Source organism: Cynocephalus volans, chromosome 16 (assembly GCF_027409185.1).
Source record: "Cynocephalus volans isolate mCynVol1 chromosome 16, mCynVol1.pri, whole genome shotgun sequence".
Taxonomy (NCBI): domain Eukaryota; kingdom Metazoa; phylum Chordata; class Mammalia; order Dermoptera; family Cynocephalidae; genus Cynocephalus; species Cynocephalus volans.
In genome coordinates, this window is record NC_084475.1 from 10,270,938 (window position 1) to 10,276,937 (window position 6,000).

The 6,000-nt window shown below is 34.4% G+C and overlaps 1 protein-coding gene across 1 annotated transcript in view; it reads right to left on the minus strand.

The window, feature by feature from the left end:
- Positions 1-5,742, minus strand: part of ABCA8 (ATP binding cassette subfamily A member 8) — an 86,508-nt gene extending 80,766 nt beyond the window's left edge. The window contains exon 1 of the mRNA XM_063080286.1: positions 5,667-5,742. The gene's annotated coding sequence lies outside the window, so the exon portion shown is untranslated. The remainder of the gene's footprint in view (positions 1-5,666) is intronic.
- Between the last annotated feature and the right edge of the window lie 258 nt (positions 5,743-6,000).

Consider the following 6,000-nt stretch of genomic DNA (forward strand, 5'->3'; position numbering starts at 1 on the left):
CTTTAATACATCTGAGTTTATTTTTGTGTAAGATGTAAGACAGTGAACTAAGTTGGCACGGTGATTTTTTTTTTTTTTTTGCATTTGTCAAGCAAATTGTACCAACACCAATTACTTTACCATTGCTTCTTTCATTACTTATTTATAGGCCTTCTCTCTCAAATATCAGATATATGTGTATATGTATGTATGCATATATCTTTACATATGCATGTGTGTATACATTTTGAAACATTCTATTCTTTCAATTAATCTCTTTGTATATTTCTTACACACAAATCTTGCTCCTAGTACTTCATAATGTACCTTTATAAATGCTAAAAATTGGTTCTCATTTTTTTTTTCCTAAATTGTCTTGGCTAGTCTAGAACCTTACTATTTGTGGCAAAGACTACTAGCTTTTCAACAGAATTTATTTGTTTTTCTTTCTGAGCACGAAGCTACAATCTGTTCACAATGACACACAATGTAGATTGCTTTCTAGCCAATGGAATAGGAGCAGAAAAAATATGTGCAATTTCTCAGTCATAATCTTAAAAAATAGGTATTTCTCTTTATGCCCTCTTTTCCCTTCTGCTAGCTGGGTGCTTTAGGAAACAGCAGGACCAAAAGATGGATGGAACCTATTTTCCTAACTCCTCATGGGAGGAAAACCAATCATTGACCAGAAGCAGATGTCTTAGATGGTTTAATGAGCAAGAAATCGTATTCTATTGTATTTGAGCCACTGAATTATTTTGGTTAGGTTTATTGTCACAGCTTAATTTATATTAACTAATACACTCTTCTAAATAAATCTTGGGAACATTTTGGCAAGTTCCATAATGAATAAAGATCTAATTGCAATTGCAATTAATTTTATTAATTTATTTGGGAAAAATTGACATTTTTGTGGTATTGAGTTTTCTTCTACATGGACATTATTTGTTTCAGTTACTATTTCATATGCTTTAATAATAGTTCCTTTTTTTGAGTTTCTACAGAAGGCTCACTGAATACTTATATTGGAATTACTCACAAAGTATAGCTTGTGACTAGAATTTTGGTGTATTACTTTTGTGCATTGGTAATCACTGATTTGTAGAACTGCTGTTGATTTCGTATGTTAATCTTGTATCTAAAAACATCAATGAATTCCCTAATTAGTATGACGTTTAAAAAGTAAATTCTCCTGTATTGTTATAAGACAATCATATCATCTCAAAATAACCCTTTCATCTATTACATCCTTTCTTGTCCTAAAGCATAGGGTAAGATCATTGTGCAAATTGAAAAAGTATCTTTGTCATCTTCCTGATTTGAGAATACATTTTTCATACATAAAATTTTCACTATTAGAAGTGACATTCTTTATGTGTTTTTGTAGGTAGTCTTTATTAGGATAAATGTCAGCTACTGTTCTACTTTCCTAAAGTTTTGATTCATGGATAAATTTTACATTTTAGTAGATACTTTCCCATATCCTTTTATATTATATCTGGTATCATCTGCTAATGTGCAAATTAGATTGGTATATTCTCTCATGTTTTCCAGCAAATATTATAATTTGCCATAAGGTATTTTTTTTTAATACTACTGAACTGAATTTGCCAGTATTTTACTTGGAATTGTTTATAATAATAAGTTGCAGCAAACTATAATTTAATTTTTAATCCACTGTCCTTGTCTAATTTTAGCCTCAGTGTTATGCTAGCCTCACTATGGGTAGAAATCGCTCTTTAAAAGTGTCCAGTACTGATCATAACACCTAGGGTGGTCTGATGCTAGAAAGCTAGTAAACTTGCTCATAAAATGTGAACATGATGCCTTTGGGATGAGGATGGGCTAGATTACTATTATTGATTCAATTAATTAATTAATCACTGTCAATTAATTATTGATAGTAATTGGTTTATTCAGATTATCTATTTTACCTTGATGCAGTTTGGGTAATCTTCCCTGCAAAAGTATCTGTTATGTTTAAGTTTTTAGATCTAATACATAAAGATGTGATTAATTCAAAATATGTATAATATAACGGAAAATACTTTAAAACACTTCAATACTTTTAAAGTTATAATATATGTGTGCATTTTTTTCTTTTTTAGCGTTCTTTCTATTTTTATTGATTAGTCTTGCTAGAATGTTGAACTTATTAATAGTCTTTTTTTTTAAAAAAAAAGCAGTGTTACTGTTTCATCATTTTAATTGTTCATTATGTTTCCTACTTTATTACTTTCTACTCTTACTTTATTATGGTTTCATTTATACTATTTTGGGGATGTTTGCTTTGCTGCTTTCTGTCAGCTTCTTGGCTTAAATGGTTGACTAGCGTCAGCACAGTGGTTAAGAACACGAACTCTGGAACTGGATAGGTTATCACATGTAGTCAATTGGTGGCAGTTGTGCCCCAACTCTTCACCTCCGCTTGTGTCCACAGCCTTTCTCTGGCAACTTTGGAGTTCCTCCGATAAAGACAGACTATTCAGAGGAAGCAGGTGAGAGTAATCATGTGCCAGTTCTGAGCCTAGACCGTAGGAGGCCTTGAGTGTTGGATATAAAGTACTTAGGAATGCCCTTTTTAGCTTCCACTGAAAGACACCAAAAGTTTCTTTGTTTTTAGTGACTTTCTATTCTTGATTCCTAAGAATTACATTGCAATCAGAGAACAAACTTCTCTGTAAGGTATTGCTTCTTTGAAATTCCTTAAGACTTCTTTCATGGTGCAGCATATTTAAATATTTGGAAATGTTCCATGTGTGCTCGAAATACATATAAATCAGCTTTTAGGTTAAGTGTTTATGTATCTCTTCAATCTTTTTAATAGTGTTTTTCAAATCTTCAACATCCTTTCTAGTGTTGTATTTACTAGATAAATCATTTCACAATAGAGTTCCACTGAAAATTTTTACCCTAATAATAGGTTTGGCAATTTTTTATTGTACGTTCGTTTTTAGCATATGCATTTAAAGTTTAAGTGGTTAGGTGCATAAATATTGCTTTATTCATGTTTCAATGGTCGGTTGCTTCTATTTCTAATAATAGTGAAGAGACACTAAATTTTTTAGGATAATATTTGTCTAATATGTATGTATCTGGTTATTTTTAACCTTTTGCAGAGTTTTTAAAATATTTGATTAATGTATGGAAAATTCATAGCTGCTTTATGTTTAGAAATCCATACTAATAGATAACTATATTTTAAGAAGTAAATTAAATCATGTATACATTTTGTTTGAGATGATCTGTCCTGTTAAACCTGCTTCTAGTTTTGTCTATAACCTTACTTTATATAGAATTGACAAAATTTTCTTCCTCTCCCTGCCCCAAAGACATAGAAGGTATTTATATTTCTTTAATGGTTATTCTTAAATTTTGGACTTTCCTAGGAAACTATAACTTATTTTATGAAAACAACATAATTTATTATCTTTATTCTCTTTTTACAAACAAATGCCTTCCAGATACCTTAACTCTCGGCTGAATTCCAACCTGATCATTCTGGTTATTATTGTATAGAAATGTGATTCAATTTTAAATTTAAAGTACATGCAAAGTAGGTTTATTTTTTTATCACCAATCATTAATTAGGTTTGCCAATGAATTATTCAGGTTTCTGTGGAGAGGCGGTGATATATTTGTGCTTGTGCTTGCGGTGGGGAGTAGAAACTCCACCTGAACTGGGCTTGGACAGGGTTCAGCTAGATCAAAAACCCAGGACTCTCTGTCCTGTGTGTAGTCTAGTCCACTGTGAAAACATACTCTGGACTTTACCTAAAATTGCCTGCAGAGAGCAGCATTATTCTTCCGTAGATAATGCATCAGCAACCAGAGAGCAGAGTACAGCAGCAGACCACCCCTTTTCCCTAGTAGAAGCAGCAAATCATGGTTTTAGCATATTCAACCTTGAATAAAAAACCTGTGTGTTTGTGTGTGTGCGTTTGTGTGTGTGCGTGTGTGTGTGGGGGGGGGAAGTTAGTAGGGGAATTTATACATACTTTTTTTTGCAGCAGCAGAGATGCAAAATATCTCTCAGAAGGAGATGCCTCTATGCCTAATAATAAAGCTACCTCTTTCCATAGCCCCAATCAACCAATACTAAACAAATATGATTTGCTGAGCTTCTTCTTAAAATTGTGGGACTTAAGAGCTCTCAAAAGGTCTTTCCTGAGGAAGAAAAAGGGGTATCTAAGCTGAATTATAAAAAGTAAAGAGAGTTCTCTGGGAAGCATGCCAGGGACATGACTTGCATGAACGGGTCAAGACTTTTGAGCTCAAAGCCAGCAGCCCTACCCTGAAGGCTGTCAGTAGGATCTTAAGTCCTGACCGCTAAGCACGGGGTCTCTTCCCTCTATGTGCATGGCATGTTGGTCAGGGATGGAAACCACATGGCTGGCATGAGCTCCTCCATAGTGATGAGGAGTGGAGCTGAAGCTGTCATCCCACTCATAGGACGGGAGCATGCACAGGATGGTGCTATTTCCTCCAAAGCTCAGGTAAAGTGTCCGGGGGCCAGTTCCACAATAGCTAGGGAAGCTTCAGGGAGCATTACCAGAGCAAGAACATACACATGGCAGCTTCATGAGGCTGAGAGCAACTCAAGGTAGAAGCACATGGAGTAAAGAGGTCAGGAAGCCGATGGGTAGAGAGAAGGAGGGAAAGAGTTCCAAGAGTAAAACAGCATTAGATCAGGGTGAGACGGGGCTGAGGATCCCCTCTTTCTTAGTGCAGAGGATTCAGAGTGGATACTTTTAAGGTGACTGTGCAGGGCTGGATAGGAGGTTGAACTTGCCAAGAAAGTGATCTCCTCACTGTGAAATCAGCTCCAGCCCTAGGTAGCATGGAGTCTTCAGTCTGACTCCAACCCCTTAGATTTTCCATTGTACTTTATTTCTTCCCAATTTAGGCACTTTCTGTAGTTTATAAAAGGACCGACAACAAATGATTTTTTTTGCTAAACATATGGCAAATAGTTTCAAATTGTAATGATTCTGATTTTTCTCCTCTCATATTGTTAAATTCAAAACAAAATTCTTACAGTATAGAAGCATAAAAAAAAAAAACCCTGGAAAGTTCTGCTTACCACAATGTGCATTTAAAATAGTACTGTGATAAGAAAAAGCTACATATTTTACATTCTGATTCAACTCACAGTATCCAAAGAGTAAAAGATTCTGGAAAGCATCTTACATGTCTAAAATTCCTACAGCCTGAGAGTGAGAGATACGGACAATGAAAAAATGTTCTTGGTAAACAATCTGAAAGTCAGAATAACAGTTATCTGAAATGCTCCCAAATTATTATGCAATAAAAGTAAATGACTATGCCTTTAAGAACAACCCAGGCTTACAGATCAATTCTCAAGATTCAAAGTTTTCCACAACAAATTTGTTAGCCAATTTCAACTTTTTCCCACATTTGGTTTCTGGCTTAAAACAATATAATAGTTGCATAATTTTTTAAAATGTATATTTTAATTCAATGCTTTTATCTATCTAAGATTAAATACCAGGTATCAAAAAATTTCAAAACAGCCCACTGATTTTCAAAATAGTTTCTCTGCAGATGATTGACATTTAGTTCATAAAGCCTTATCTATAACTTTGAAATAGGAAAAAAATAAAAACCCACAGAACAGAAAAAATAAAAAACATACCAAAAAACTGGAAAAAATACAATGAACTTACTTTTGGGAAATCTGAAGCAAGAAATCTAGAAGCACAGTTTACCCACTGGTCTCTTTGTTTAGAAGAAAATGATTCACAGTTCTTCCCTCGTTTCTACTACATCTCTAGGATTCGCTTTAATTGTTTGACTTCTGTGACATGTTCCTGTGAAGAGTGCTTTCACAAGGGAAGTTATGATCTCAATTCTGTTGGCTCTGCCAGACATCACACCCACGTGATCCTCTTGGACTGTGTGTCTTTTCGTTGATATTCAGCCAGTTCCTGCAAAGCAAGCAGGTTGCCTGGCCCTACTGTGTTATAAGTAGCAATCTCACAGAGGAAATTCAATATTCTA